This window comes from Ambystoma mexicanum, chromosome 4p (genome assembly GCF_040938575.1).
Source record: "Ambystoma mexicanum isolate Mex_15411 chromosome 4p, UKY_AmexF1_1, whole genome shotgun sequence".
Lineage (NCBI taxonomy): Eukaryota > Metazoa > Chordata > Amphibia > Caudata > Ambystomatidae > Ambystoma > Ambystoma mexicanum.
In genome coordinates, this window is record NC_090927.1 from 278,194,486 (window position 1) to 278,209,785 (window position 15,300).

The 15,300-nt window shown below is 43.7% G+C and overlaps 1 protein-coding gene across 1 annotated transcript in view; it reads right to left on the reverse strand.

Annotated features, from left to right (window-relative positions):
• The window catches only part of LOC138452822 (adhesion G-protein coupled receptor F3-like), a 496,652-nt gene that overhangs the window by 251,304 nt on the left and 230,048 nt on the right, over nucleotides 1–15,300 (reverse strand). The window lies entirely within an intron of this gene.

The following is a 15,300-nucleotide window of genomic DNA, read 5'->3' on the forward strand; positions in this document are numbered from 1 at the left end:
GGAGAAAGGAGCAGGAGAGGTACAGATGGCCAAAGGGGTGCTGAGAGAGGAAGAGGGAGAGGAAGAGAAGATAGTGGACAGGATGTCCTGAGTTTTAGCTGAGAAGTGAGAGGCCAGAGCCATACAGAGGGCCTGGGAGAGAACCGGAGAGGTGGAGACCACAACAGGATTGACCAGTTCCATGAAGATTTTAAAGAGTTTGGCCGTGTTGTTCGAGGCAGCAGAGACCCGGGCTTCAATGTGTGCTCTCTTCTTGATGAGTGTTACTGCTTCGACAGGCAATTTTGTGCATCCAGTCTAGGTCTGTATAAATGTGGCCTGGCATGCTTACTGTAATTTCATAACGCGTCTACACTGGTCTACATTGTGCAGCCAGTGGGACATGTTTTCAATGTGGCATGGAATTTTTAATAGCAAAGCATTAATGTTCCTGTGCACCATTGGTGACTTGCATATATTGGATTGGTGTTACCCTACAAAACAATTGCAAACACTCTGGCTTTTTGGCCAATTATTCTCAGAAAGCGTGCTGTATATTGCATTAAAACACATATTTATATCTTTCTCCTAGTACAGTGTGTGGCATACCCTTCAGCAGCACGTTCATGCGTATTGTGCAAGCGTGACAATCTAGGCCGACCCAGAGTGTGGCACGACTGTGATTTGTTGCCGAGATGGGGGGGCTCCCTCAGCGTGGCTTGCAGGGGGCCCCCACATTTTGTGTTACGCCACTGAACACAACTTGTGTTTCGACCCTCCTCCCCCATACAAATTGAGGATAAATGGGTTGTGATGGGAATGGAAGGCGTAAAAGACTTCGACAAAATGAGTTCCATTGTGTTTTAGAATCGCTGCACCTCCCCACCCCAGCTGTGGAGGACCTTGCTGCCTTCAGAGTATTCATGCAGACAGGCCGAAGAAACACAGAGTCCCGGTCACTGCTGCGCAGCAGGCACCTTACCAAGGGCCGTGCAATGACGTAGTTGACACCTCTCTCTTATCAGCACAGCCTTTTATATCATGTGAAATAATGGTGCATTTCCATCTGAAAGGCCGCAGGAGAGTTACTTAGCAAATATGCGTCTTCTTTCAAATCAATTAAAGCGATTCACAAAGTAAAATACCTTTTGTAAGTTTTAGAGTATATACATGATGCCTGCTATTTTGACCCGCAAAAAATTAGTTGTTTTGTGAGAATGTACATTTTCTTGGCACTTGCATGAAAACAATTTGCATGTGTGTACTAAACAATCACTATATTACGTGTCTAAGTGCGAAACTTATAGTGGTGTAAAACAAAGGAGAATTTTCATGCTTGTAATACTTTTCACTTGTATTCTTCTATTCAGGATGTGGAAAATAAAGCTACACGTGTTCTCTTTTCGTTTAACATATTTCTAGAAGGATTTGTACATGGTTATGTTACTTCACTTTGTAATGTGTGTACTTTGCAAGCATTCTCTATACAAAGGTATTGTGGTTCTTGAAAAAAGGTATGTGGTGAGGTGCCTACCTTGCAGAGCAGTGTAAAGTATTGGCTTCACTACTTAACCAACGTGTATGATCCTGAAATAATGATGTAATTTTGTGTCTTATCTGCAAACATTGGGAGTCCCTAAAAATGATTTATTTTTAAAAGGCTTCCATTCAATGGAGCAAATATAATGTTTTAGAAGAAAAATTGTGTCTTCTCATATTTCTCTGCTAGTGACCCCTTTGGCTGTCTCATAGAACTGTGTTATTGTCGCTCTGGCGCTGGCTCATTTTATATCACTTGATTTGGTGAGATGATATGAACTCCCATCAGTCAGCCAGGGCACCACAGATTTTGAGCATAGCAGAATAATTGCACCGTAAACAACATTTAATTCCTCCTCTGCTACGGCTACTTGAGTAGCCTGAGCCAGGCAGAGCTCTGCCCCACAGAAGAAAGAGTGAATTATGTTAGCAGGACTTTGTCCATTTCATGGTCTATTGGCACCTCACCATCTGCAAGCGCAAGAGGTAGGGTGGATCACTGATGTAGAAGTCGAAGGAACAGAGCAATGTTGTTTTATTCCAGTGTACCAGATCTGAGAAGGTAGGTCTCTGTGTGGAAGTTAATTTTAGGTATTTTGCAAGTTATCTGGAGCAGTGCATAGTGTGCACTCCGGCTTGGTATTGTGATTTGTTTGTGTGGCTGTTTGTGTTGCCTGGCAGAAGCGTGTCCACAGAGATTTTGGACAGTTACGTCGTATATCTGCAGTGGGCTGGTGTTTAGGGACATTTACTGTAGACACATTCGTTTTGGGGTGACCCACCTTTATTCTGTTAACATGTTGTTTCGGTGTTGGAGTCGTGTGTCGAGATGTGTTGTGGCTAAGTTGGGTGGAAGAATGATTTAGAAGTGGTGTTGGTTGTCATACCTTGCCCACCCAAAAACTACAGGCAACATTTGTTACTTTGGAAATATCAAATACGTTTGTATTATTTTTTCATATCCATTCAAATCATTAATTAAATAATTAATTGAGGGCTTTTATTCGTTGTCCTGCTACATTATGCAATGTTAGGTTAATCCAGTCAATGGCACAAATTCAGGGCCAACAATGTGTAGTCAATTGCTTGGGGACTCCCTTCTGATGACCCACTGACTCCTCAAAGACTCTCCACATGTAGAGCCAGTCAGGTGTACATGGGAGCATGGCACAATGCAGCTGGACATGCACCATGCACCAGCAAGAGAAGTGTTTACGCATTGTTAACCTCTGGGGGTAGGCGTTGTTTTATTTCTTCTTAAAATTGATGTGTAAGGCCTATTGGAGGAGCACTGGCAGGGATAGTGGATTATGGGCAGCAATTGCCCCCCTGGTTGCAGTGTGCCCACCTCCACTGCTCACGTAGCCCCTGACTTTCATTGGCATTGCAGTCAGGAAGGTCTCAAACATTTTGCAAACTACAATTCATGCAACCCAAGCATGGCATTAAAGTCATTGGAACTTCTTGACATGCCCCCTGACCTTCCCAGATAACCTGGCCTTGTACTTTCACTGGGCCTGGAGCCCGGAGGTGTTCAGTGATTGTGGTGGCATATTAGCTCTGATCTCTTATATTTATTCATATACCTTTTGTAAATGCCTCAAGCAACCATCCCCTGAACCCACACCTTGGACATGACATCTCTAGTGCTTTAATTATTTTTTACATCTCCCTCCCTCTGGGCCCCCCACTGTAGCCTTAGCTGACTGCTTCATTGGTGTTGACAGATTGGAGCCTTTGACCGGAGAGAGGAAGGACACTGGAGCAAGGACACTGGCAAAACCACATTGACAATGTACATTTAAAAATAACACATCTGTGAATATAGTGGCATGTTGATATGTATTCTGGGCATCATCATGAAATGGATTTACAGTGGTAATGCCACTATTACTGGCATATGTCTGGGCAAAGACTGTGTGTGGGCACAGACTGTGTGAAAAAACATTGGCATATATAATAGAGACAGTCAGCATTAATATGTTCTGTGCAGTTGCAGTGCTGACATTTACAGTGGACAGGGGCTCACCATGAAGTCCCCCAGCCCCTCATAGTTCCTAGAAGAGTCTACGAGGGTAGCTGGACTTTTTTCCACAGACTTTCTGACAACACAGGGACATCAAAAATAAGCTCCATCTGTGTTCTTGGTATGTTAAATTGCGCCACTTCGGTGGCCACCTGCCACAGGCACGGCTATCCATCCACTCACAATAGAATGCAGCTACGGCCTATGACAAAATTTGGACTAGCTGGCCCTTAATGTTTGTACGCTTACTTAACTCAGAGTGTAGAGGAGGTCCCAAATAAAGCCTGCACTTTAATCTTTACCTTGCCGACGTCGAGGAGATCTGGCAGGGTTCCAACTCTTTTCCGGTTACACTGGGTTCTATGCGGCTTCATTGGCTAGCTTTTGCCGACGACATCATATTATTTGACAGAGTGCCGTTTGGACTCCAAAACAAATTAAATCTGTTTGGAGACTATTGTAAGCTTAACAACATGACTATTAATTCAATTAAATCGCATATACTGGTCTTCTCTGCCAAAAAAAAGCCTCCGAGATTCAACTTTACCATAAATGCTCACGTGATCTTGAGAAAAGATGAGATTAAGTATTTGGGCTACCATATATCGAATGGAATGTCAGTTAATAAGTGGCGTTCCGTATTGATGGCAAAGTTTAATCCCCTTTTGGCCCAAATGAGAATCATCTTCATCAAATATTGTCGTTACTCTCTTTTGCCTCTGATACAATATTACACCATGAAGATAGAGCCCATCCTTCTCTATGCATTAGACACCTGCTTGTTGAATTTGGGGCCCCTTTTAAACATCTTACAGGGTAAACTTTGGAAGAACATCTTGGGGTTGCCCGGTTACTTACCGAATGCTTTAATCATTCATGAATTGGGCCTATATCCACTAGAAGACAGACTAACTTGGCGGATGGTATCTGCCTTCTCCAAAATGATTTCCCCTCCCCCTAACTCACTCTATGAGGATTTCCAGGAAATGATAGCCGGAAAGTGTCCCAGTTCGATCACTAGCGTGAAAGATAAGATACAAGCGGTTTTAATCTCTCTGAATATGACGCAGAATGACCTGGTAAATAACCCTGCCAAAGTCAAAAGGCGTTTTTTTAAAAATTCTTGGGCCCAAAATTGCGATCGTATTGGACGCTACCCGTCCTTCACTACATATGCCTCTTTTAGACATGCAGTCGCACCTCGGCTGCCTTACATTCTAGCTTTTCCAGACAAAGGAGCAAGAAGGCATTATATGCGTTTCCGTATGGATCTTATCCAGACGGGTGCTCGCATTAGAAATTGGAATGGCTATAGGACACTGGCAAAATGGGAGGGTTGCAGATTTTGTCTAATTTCATCTGAGCCTGAAACCCTGCCTCATCTTTTCATGTACTGTAACTTTTTTTCCAGGCAGAGACAACGCTGCTTGGTTGAGTACCTTTCTTCGTTTTCCCTGTTTGAATGTCATCTAGTATGGCTGCGATGTATGCAGGGAAATTCCAACTCTATTATATTAGCAACCGTTAGACTCGTTGCAATAATCGAAGAACATCTGACGCCACTCAATAGGACCTTCTGGAGTGGGTAAACTTTTATATCTGTGAGATTTTGCATACTCGATGAATAGTGGTTTTTGCCACTATATTGCTGGAGGCTTGTGATGCCCTAGTACCACCACCAGGTTGGGTAGGTTAGGACGGGTTAGGTTTGCTATTTAGTCCCACTGATCTTTTCTGTGACTCTGTGATTCTGTATCATCGTGACTCTGCGAGGTGGTGACTCGGCGATGCAGCGATGGTTATGTGACTTTGTGATTCTATGAGTTGGCGACTTTGAGGATTCTTGTTGATGCATTAGGTAATGTTTTAATGAGATATTGATTTTAGTATTGCTTGGCTGTATAATTATTTGTGTGTTAACGTTTGTATTATGAGATTTTATATGTGTTATATGTGTTATGTATAATTTGTAAAGGTGTAAATTTATTTTTGCTACCAAAACAAATAAACAAAAATAAAAAAAAAAAAAAGCCTGCACTCCAATCATCCATTTTGAAGTACCAGGAACGTTCAGACCAAAATATGTGGCGTATGATGAGCAGATAAATCAGCAGAGAGCCACAGTAGGGCTCTGCCCAGTACCTATTAAGAGAGCAACACCTATTGAAGTACCAATACCAAGAAAACTAAGGACAGTAAGGTATCCATTAAAGAAACCTGACCAGCAAATGAGACGAAATGAAGATTACCTAAGTACAGTCCCGGAAGAAACCAAAAAGGTCTTCATGGAAGAGGAATGGTGATGTCACGAGGACCCGGACTGACGTAGAAATAGAAGAAATGACAACACGAGAATGACACTCAGAGACGAAACGCCATGAATAAGGATATCATGAACCGAAAAGGGGAGAACAATGTTGAAATACAAAGAAGCTTAAGTTGTAAACAGGATGAAGATATTCAACCAGCTAACACCTGTACATATGCTTGGAACCGCAAGAAAGCTAAGAAAACAATGCAGCTTGCAATGCTAAGTAGAAGAATAGTGCGGCAAGCGCCATTATACATAATCTACCTCAAAACGAAGCACAGTATTATAAGTGTTATTCCACTTTGCAAATGAAGCATCCGATCTCCTCATTCCCATTGAACCCTATGGGGATCAAATGGGAATGGGGAGCATTTTTTTCCGCTGCCCGCAAATGGCAATTACCAGGTCCAGCGGGGCCGTAATGACCCGGTAATTGCCCATTCGCGGATGCTGGAAAAAAGCACAAGTTCGGTGGCAGCCTGGCGGTTTTACCGGCAAGGCTACAGCCAAACTTGGAATGAGGCTGATTGTTTCTTTTTGAAGTCACTCTGACTTCATAAAGACATTATTTCTGTTACAGAAATAATTTTTTTTGAAGGCAAAGTGATTTAAAAAAGAAATTAAAAAAAAAGATTTTGAAAAAAAAATATTTGTTTTTCATTTTTTTCAGGTGGGGCCCCCTCCCAGGACATGTGCTAGCGGGGCCCCCCACCCCGCGAGGGCTGCGGGGGCCCCTGTTACGCCAGTGGTTGTGTTTCACAAGTTGTGCACTCCGCCTTGCAAATTGAGTAAACGCTGCCTGCCATGTATATAGGTCTGGCAGCATTTACAATGGATCCCTATGGAGTCTGCCTGCTTTTTGCTCGGATCCCAAACATTTTCATGCCGGCACAAATGCAGGCATATTTTTATTTTTATTTTTTTGCTGTGCATATAGTTTAAAAAGCTTTAACACAGCACAATAGAAAGACATCAACTGACAAAATATATATCCATGTGTTATCAACATTTTCAAAAATGTATTTAAAACACGCTCTTTTCCATAGTTCATCACTATGAAACAATGCAGAGCATTAGAATATAAAATCCCAACGATAAAAGCTTACGAAAAAAATAGAAACTACCGACCCATCATATACACCACGTAAATCGGCGGGATGATAGCTCAGCGGCAATGTGCACGCCTTGGAAGCAAGACGACACAAAGCAACACAGGTTCGACCCCCCGGTCTGTGCTTAGAAACCTCTAGGTGTTTAAGCGCATTATAAATACGCAACTAAGACAAAAACAATTACGCAACTAAATTAAACAAAAAAAAAAAACATTCCTGGAACAGTGCCTCGATGCCCGCGGGCTGTGTGAGCGCTTTAAAAATGTAAAATAAATAAAATTAAAATAAATACCTTATTTATAGAACCTAGAGATGATGAATTATGCAGAGTATAGTGGATCACTATTAAACAACGCACCAGAGCTCAAATCAATGCTTAAGTATTTGTATGGCGGAGAGAGGAAGGGAGCAGAGAAAATGCAAGGTGCGTTCCACTCCCTCCTCTCTGCCATATAAATTGAGGAAAATGGGGCGTGGCATGAATGGAAGGCATGCAAGCCTTACGTAAGGCTTTTACACCTCCCATTTACCTTACACCCCGGAGTAAAAGTTGCTCATAGTGTTCCTGGCCTGACTTTTCTAAAACATAAATGGTGCCCAAATAAAAGGTGCAGTATATGTTGGAGGTCCTGCACCTGGGGAAGCATTTTTATTTTACTATAAAATATTTATATAGCGCACCAAATGGCCTGGAGGCTTACGGCGCAGACAACAAGTACCATGTAGTACAAACAGTGGGGCTATCAGAAATACGAAACAGCCCAGAGGAAGGAGGGAGCAATCCCTTCAACATCACCTAAACAGACAGGTCTTTACATTTTTTCTAAATATTGGAGTGGCGCCGATTGCACTAAGATCGGGCGGGATGGCATTCCAAGCTCTCGGAGCTGCGAGTAGGAAAGTGCATTTCTGCACGTGCATAAGTTTACACGCAGTTATCTTGAGTTGTTTAGTTGTATAGGGACTAATCCCAGTCAGGCATTTGTGTGTGATCAGGAGAAGGCGAAATTGAATTCTGGCCTCGACTGGAAGCCAGTGCAGACTACATCTGGTTTCAGACACATGGTCCCTTCTCTTGAGCCCCACAATCACTGTAATAGTGATATTTTGCACAGTTTGCATTCTAGCGCTGTCTGAATTTGCAATGCCCACAAGCAGGCTACTGCAGTAGTCAATTTTTGACGCTATGATGGCTCTGGGTAGTATTTCACAACTGATTTGGGAGATGTGAAGGCAATTCTGTGCTAACAATTTAATGTGATAGGCGGTCGATGACCAAGCTGCCCACATGGGCCTGCATATTCAAGTTCTTATCCAAGGAGACTCCTAGCGTCTTCACTTTATCTTTAATTTTAATGTCACATCCTGTGCCTATCATCATCAGTTCTGTCTTCTCTTTATTTAGAGCCAAGCCATTATTTACCACCCAGGTTTGAATAAACTTGTATATTCTGTTAACTGACTCTTCATCCTCTTGCCAGACAGTGGGATGACACACTGCGTGTCATCCGCATAGGTAGTGTAGCCAATTTTGTTTTCTTCCAGAAGCTCGAAGAAGGGAACCGTAAAAATATTATAACGGGCGTGGTATGAACAAGCCCCATGTGGCACTTCATAATCCAGAAGTGACGGTTCAGCTTCTGCCTCCTTGCTACACACGCTACACCAACTGTTATTCAAAAAAGAACTAATCCAGAGGGTGGCATTTTCCGAGAACCCCGCCACATCCTTTAGCCTGGTGACCAACAGCTTGTGGTCCACCAGGTCAAAAGCCGTGGATAAGGCAAGGAGCCGAGTATAGCAGTTTGCCCTCTGTCCATGATTTTAAGCAGTCTGGAATTTATGTTGAGCAGGGCCGTTTCCTTCCCATGCCGCTGCCTGAACCCTGACTGCAACAGTGAATAACTTAAACTGCCCTTCAGTGATGAGGGCCCTGAAAGCTGAAACATATCTAGGTTTACTTGTGTTCCTGTGCAGAAGAATGGTGTGTCTGGCGATTTAGTCAAGACTTTTTGTTTTGGGAATGGAGGTGGCGACATATTTGCATATACCTGGGCCTCTTCTTTATTGGCACAGGAGAGCTAAAAAGAATAGAGTGAAACAGTTTCATAGGGCATTCCCTATACTAGTTTCATTTAAGTTTAGCTTGTTTTATTTTATTTTGTTCACAGTATCAGCAAACCAGATTCACTGTGAGGTGGCATGACACAAGGCATCCAAGAGCAATCAACAAATCAGCAACTCATGGCAGTAGCTAATTCAGTCAAAGAAGCAGTACCATAAAGTATTCCCCCGGACACCCTTGGCTTAACCCCAGGCTCCTCACCTGATGGAAAGGCTCGGAGCAGCACATCCGTATTTATGTAATAGCTCTGCGGTCCACAGGCCTGTGAAGCCTCCAAAGAAGATCCGGTCAGAGTTTGAAAGATTCAGCTTTAACCAACTATGCAATATCAAGTCACTGACCCTCACAATGCAGCCAGTCAATATGTCTTCTTAGATGCCAGAACACACACGAAAACAGAGGGGAATCTGCTTGTCATCCATTTGCATACAGAACACCAGCCTATACGAGAGGATCATGTCTGTATGGATGCACATTTAAAAATGGATAAAAAGGGGCCAAGGCTTGGTTAGTATATGTGGTGTGAGGGTGTAGGAGTAATACTCGGACACAAGGGTGGCATGTTGATGGGCAAAGACTTTTATTAATAGCAAAAACAGGGTTTTTGGAGGAAATCCTAGCAAGTTCTGCCTCTCTGTGTGGTTCCCATGCCTCAACAAAAGTAGTTAACAAAACTGTCCATGTCAGAATGTCCAAAGTAAAGTACACCATCCTGTCTCCAAAGCCTAACCTATCCCTCAAAAACTAAACTTAATATAGGGTGAAAAGGGAAAATGTCTTTTGGCTGTCTTTTGAGTGGGAAAGGTATGCCCAGATGTGGGTCTCGTGCACCCTGGGCCTAGAGACAAAAGCTACTCCTCACTGAGGAGGTCCAATGAGGTTGAAAAATGTATGGGAGGGTTGTGGTCTTCTGCAGGAGGGATGTGACCTTGCAATTCGCCCTGGACTGTCCCTTTTAAGGTGGGACCAAAACTGATTTGCATATGGTCATTCCCCTTTTTATAAGGGCTTGGCAGGCAAAAAAGGATGGTCTGGAGGGTTGCCCAGAGCAATGCCAGGGGTTAAGATTGATTCTAAACCTTCCAGTCATCCCCTCTTTTATTTTGCTATTCTTCACTACTACGAAGGTCAAAGCTGATGGACTCTCTGGTAACCACAGTTGGGGGTAGAGGCTTAAGTCCAGAGTTTGGTAAACTTTAGGGTTCCTTGATTTGTATGAACCAGGACAGATCCCACTCTGACACCATATATGAGGGTGTAGGAGTAGGACTCGACACAAGGGTGGCATGTTGATGGGCAAAGACTTTTATTAATAACCAAAACAGGGTTTTTGGAGAAAATACTAGCTAACCGTATGTCTAGGAGGGGATCCCCTGTCTCAACAAAAATAGCTAACAAAATAACCCGTGTCAGAATGTCCAAAGTAAAGTACACTGTGCTGTGCCCAAATCCAAACCTATCCATCGGAAACTGAACTTAATATAAAGTGAAAAGGGAAAATGTCTTTCGGCTGGCAACCTACAGTCCTGTTTTGTAGTTCTCTATTAAAGTTAAAAAAAGGTGCTCCAGACAAATAAAGTTCCACAAAGTTCAAATGGGGTTGTTTCCCTTCCGTTTGATTCTCTTTAGGGTTCATAAAATGTCTTTCTTCTCTTGGTCAAAAAGTAATGGGTCCCAGACCCTATTGAGTTAATCTGGCTTCCCGGAGCAGTGATGTATGGTACAAGGGAGGCATGAGGCCTCATTACGACCCTGGCAGAACGGGTTAAATGGCGCCGTAAAAGGTGACGGCGCCGTTCAACCCGTTCCGCCACATTACGAGGTCCCTTCGCGGGACACGTTAAGCACGCTTGGGAAAACCAGGCGTGCTTACCGGGTCCCGCGAGGGGAAGAGGGAGTAAACAACGGGCCATCTCGTTATGGCCCGTTGTTTGCTCCCTCTCCCATTCCCATTCAGCCCTATGGGGGCTGAATGGGAATGGGGAAGGACCGTGTCCGGGTCCTTGAGGGAGGAATTACCGGGCCATCCGAACTCGGAATTGCCCGGTAAGTACTCATTCCGAGGACCCGGACACAGATGCGATTTCGGCGGCAGCCATGCCGCCCATAGCGGCATGGCTACCGGCCGAACTCGTAATGAAGGCCATGGTATCACAAGTGGAGACAGACACGAGAGATTCAATGTTCATGGGTGTTTATTGAACAATGAGGTTGCATCTCTAAGGATGGGAGCACGATCAAGCAGCAACTAATAAATAACACAGTCCTAGTAGTGTCCGTCAACAGAAAATGTCCTATACTAACAACCTATTCCCTGCCCTTACGCTATAATAACAAATATGTGCGGGGAACATGTAAATGTAAAGAAAATAGTGTTCAGAAATTGTATATCAGGATAGTTGAGCAACAAGTGTCCCTTCCCAACGTTTTCAGCAAAGGACAAGGCGACACACTTGGGCTTTAGAACACATAAGCTTCTTCGGCTCGAGGATTCAGCTCAGGGCACAACCCAGGCCTTTTCACAATAAAGTCTCTTTCCAAAACAAAGTCTCTTTCTTGCAGGGTGCCTTGGATGTGTACAAAAACAAAGTTCCTTTGAAAGTTCAACCATGTTCCTTTTCTTCAGGATTCACAGCACACCATTAAGATCACACTGTCCCCCTCTGTCGAGCTTAGACCTCTTCAAACAAAAGCTCATGGTGGTCCCCCTCTGTCGGGCTCAGACCTTTCACAACAAAAAGGCTCACGTTACTTGCAGGAGCTCCCTTCCCCAAGCTTATTACACTTCGGGTCGGGCTCACACCTTCAATCACACTTCTTTCGACTGCACTGCATGTCTCCCTCGGCTGGGCGGTGACCTTCCCCTACACAATTTTCCCTATAGAATACTTTTGACTGTGCAATGGTTTTGCAAATACCTCCACAGGACCACTTCGATGTATAGTTCACTACATCTCCCAGAATGCAATACTTCCTTTTCTTCTTTCCGCTTTCAACTTATAATATCCACTTTTATCTCTGTCCTGCTTCAGCCCCTCACACGCCGCTGGGTTGCTTTTCCCTTTCACTGAGCCAGGTGGCGAGCACTAGCAGACAGCAACTCATGATCTGTGGACTGAGGTCAGGGTCTCACCGCCTGCCCCTCTGGCTCTCTGGAGACCAGCATCTGCCCAAGGGGAAGCATCACTGGCCAGGACCTGGCCTGCTGGGAGCAGCCCTCCTTTGCTCTGTCTCCCTCGCTACGCTATAAGTCTCCACCCACACCAGGTCAGCGTTCTGTTGTCCTGCTCTGATTTTGCCCAGGTAGCATGTGGGGCTGGGATTGAGAAGGGTTACCCTACTGGACTCAGCCACACAGCCTCCCTTCAGTTCTCCCAACTGCTGCTTGTTGTTCTGCCAGGAACTCCACCTTTTATACACCTGTGGTGTGAGTTCTGGGCTCGGCTGGCCTGACCCTCGTTAGTGGAACATTGTTTTTTTCTAAAGTCGGTTTCCCTTACTTGGATCAGGTTGTTCTTATAGGAAAACATCATCCTTCCTAGTCACCTCTTCCTCGTCCTGTGTTAAATGGAAGAGGGCAGGGGGAGTTGTGTCTTTGATAATAGGTAGGCACTGTTCACACCTCAGGGCTTCAGTTTTGTGTATGATAGAAAAGGAGTGGTGTTCCTAACTTCCTCTGATGGGGAGTATAAGGGTAACTGAAATGAATGGGTAGTTGTTCCTGTCTTAGTAAATTGTTTGGGAAAGACGGTCAGGAATGAAAGGAAAGGTTTGTTTTCTTAATCTTCCTTCCTTTGGAGGGGAGGTCAAGGGGTAAGACAGGGTCTGGTTGACAATACCCCACAAAAGCCCCCGTGACTTCACCTTCCTCACTTCTTGAGACGTAGGGATATTGTGTCTCGCCCAGGGTACCCTCCTTGATGCAACTCCAGATTCCTCTACCCAAGTGATACTCCCGCGCTGGTCCACCACCAAGGTCTGGATCCAAAGGTGATGGCTGTGCCATGGGCACCTGTATAGAGGATTCTTGTGGTCCACATGGGAGCATACCCCTGGGTTTCTCACAATAGGAACAACCTGGACACTCTTTTCCAAGCTGTGTTGTGGGTCCCAGACCCTTTTGAGCACACCCGGCTACCATATACTACAATAAGGAGGAAGAATTTGGATCTCCCTCCTATTTGCAACAGCTCCCAGACCCTGCTTACTGTACCCACTTGATCCACTCTCCTGCCAAGTGGGGTACACAATACATTTACTCTAACAGATCTCTTTATCTGCATTCACTCCGACCCACAGCCTTGGTTTACTCTCCTGCCAAGGTCTATGTGTTCAACTTTCATATATACGGTACGCATTCTTCTTTAGTGCTGTTTGTATGTAGTCCCCCAGTGTGGGTCCCAGACCCCCTTCACCTCGGCACTTTGTCTTGGTGAATATTCACATAGGTCAGTCCATACTTTTCTTAATGTTTCTTGCACCCTCTGGGTCTCGCCAACCCCAGGTTTAGCCACCCTAGTATCTTCAGGGTCTTGGTCATTGTCCTCCTGTTATTTCTGGGTCTCCCGGGATCTTCTGTGCCTTCTCTGGATCCCTTCTCCGATCTCCCACAGTTCTCTTCAGCAGTTCTACACTGGTTTCTCTGTGCTCCAGCACCCCCAGTTAGCAGCGAGAGTATTTCTTTGTCTTTGGTAAACTTTGCTGGGTTCTCACGGACGTGCTCCTCTGACAACACCATCTCCCTCTGCACTTAGTTTGCCAAGCTCTCAGTCTGTACCAAGATGAAGACGCCATTGTTCCCTTCCCTCGCTCGTTTTGAGCGACAGCTGGCCAATCTGATCACTTGAGAGACTAGAGTGTGAGCTTTGGTTTGCATCATTAATCTTCGTTACTCTTGGCCTCTTCCTCGTCCCTGTATTGCCGTAACACACTTTATGGATTTTTTTCCTTCCCAGTAAACCCTACTTGGGAAGGATACATGGGGTACCTGATAGGGTGGTAGGAGAGGGTTGATAAGGAGAGGTGGGAGGGTCAAAGGTGTACTGCGTTTTCCCAGGATTATCACCACTCTCAATGGGGGCTTTGCTCCCCATGAGATCCTCCCTCTTAGTACCACCCCCAGGGGGATTATCCGGTAGCAGCCTCACCTCCCTGGCCTTGGGGAAAGGGGCTTCCCCATCAAAACTAGTCATGATACCTAGGAATTCGTCACACTTTTAAGATTTCATTCCAAGCAGCATTGCTTACGGGGTTACGATACACCTCCACCTCCACTGGGAGGCGTTGTGGTGAGTTTCATTCTGCTAGCGTTTCATCAATTGTCAGTGATGTGCGTTCTTGACCAATGGCAAGCATAACCGCTGCTTTGTGCTTAAGCACTAATGAGCCTTACAACTTGAGGTGTGCAAAGTTCATATGTTCATTTCTCTAATGCTTTATATGAAGGCATAAACTTTAAATAAAAAAAAAACAAATGGGTACGCATGACTGGACGTTTTAGTGAAATCCTTTTAAAATTACAAGCACAAAACATTATTGTAGATGTAAAAATATTTTAAATATTGAAATATATTGCTACAGATCTTTGGAAACTTAAAAAAAATTGTAAAACATTTATTTTAAAAAAGTGCCACGAAATTCAAGTAAAAGTTCTTTGAAATTAAAAGAATGTGTAAACAAAATAAAACAATAACATCATAAAATGACATGTTTTGCATACATTTCCAGAACCCCAGGAACTATTAAAACTCCTGTTTCTATTATAAAGACTTTATATTTTTTCAATAGTTTAACATTTTTAAAGCATCTAAAAATTGTATGTAGTTTATGCTTTATGTTTCTACAATTTACAATGATTTTCCTCCAGTGTTAATGAGTTTGTGCTTTAATTTTGTTTCATCTTACTTTTTTGAGAACAACATACATTTTTAATTTTTTTATACCTTAAGTAATTCTCAACATGAATTCAAATTATATTATGACATGTAAAGAGTAGATGGAGATACATTATGTCAGATCACTCTGTCGTTCAAAGACAGACCTACAGTATAATAAAGCGAAGAATTAAAAAGAACTGTTTAAACTCAAATAAATACAATTGTGTGTTGCTCAAAAAATAAATGAACGAAATAATAAGAAATGTTAACCACTAAAAAAGTCATTGCACTGACATTCACAGAGCATATTTCAATACAATGTGTTTCTGATT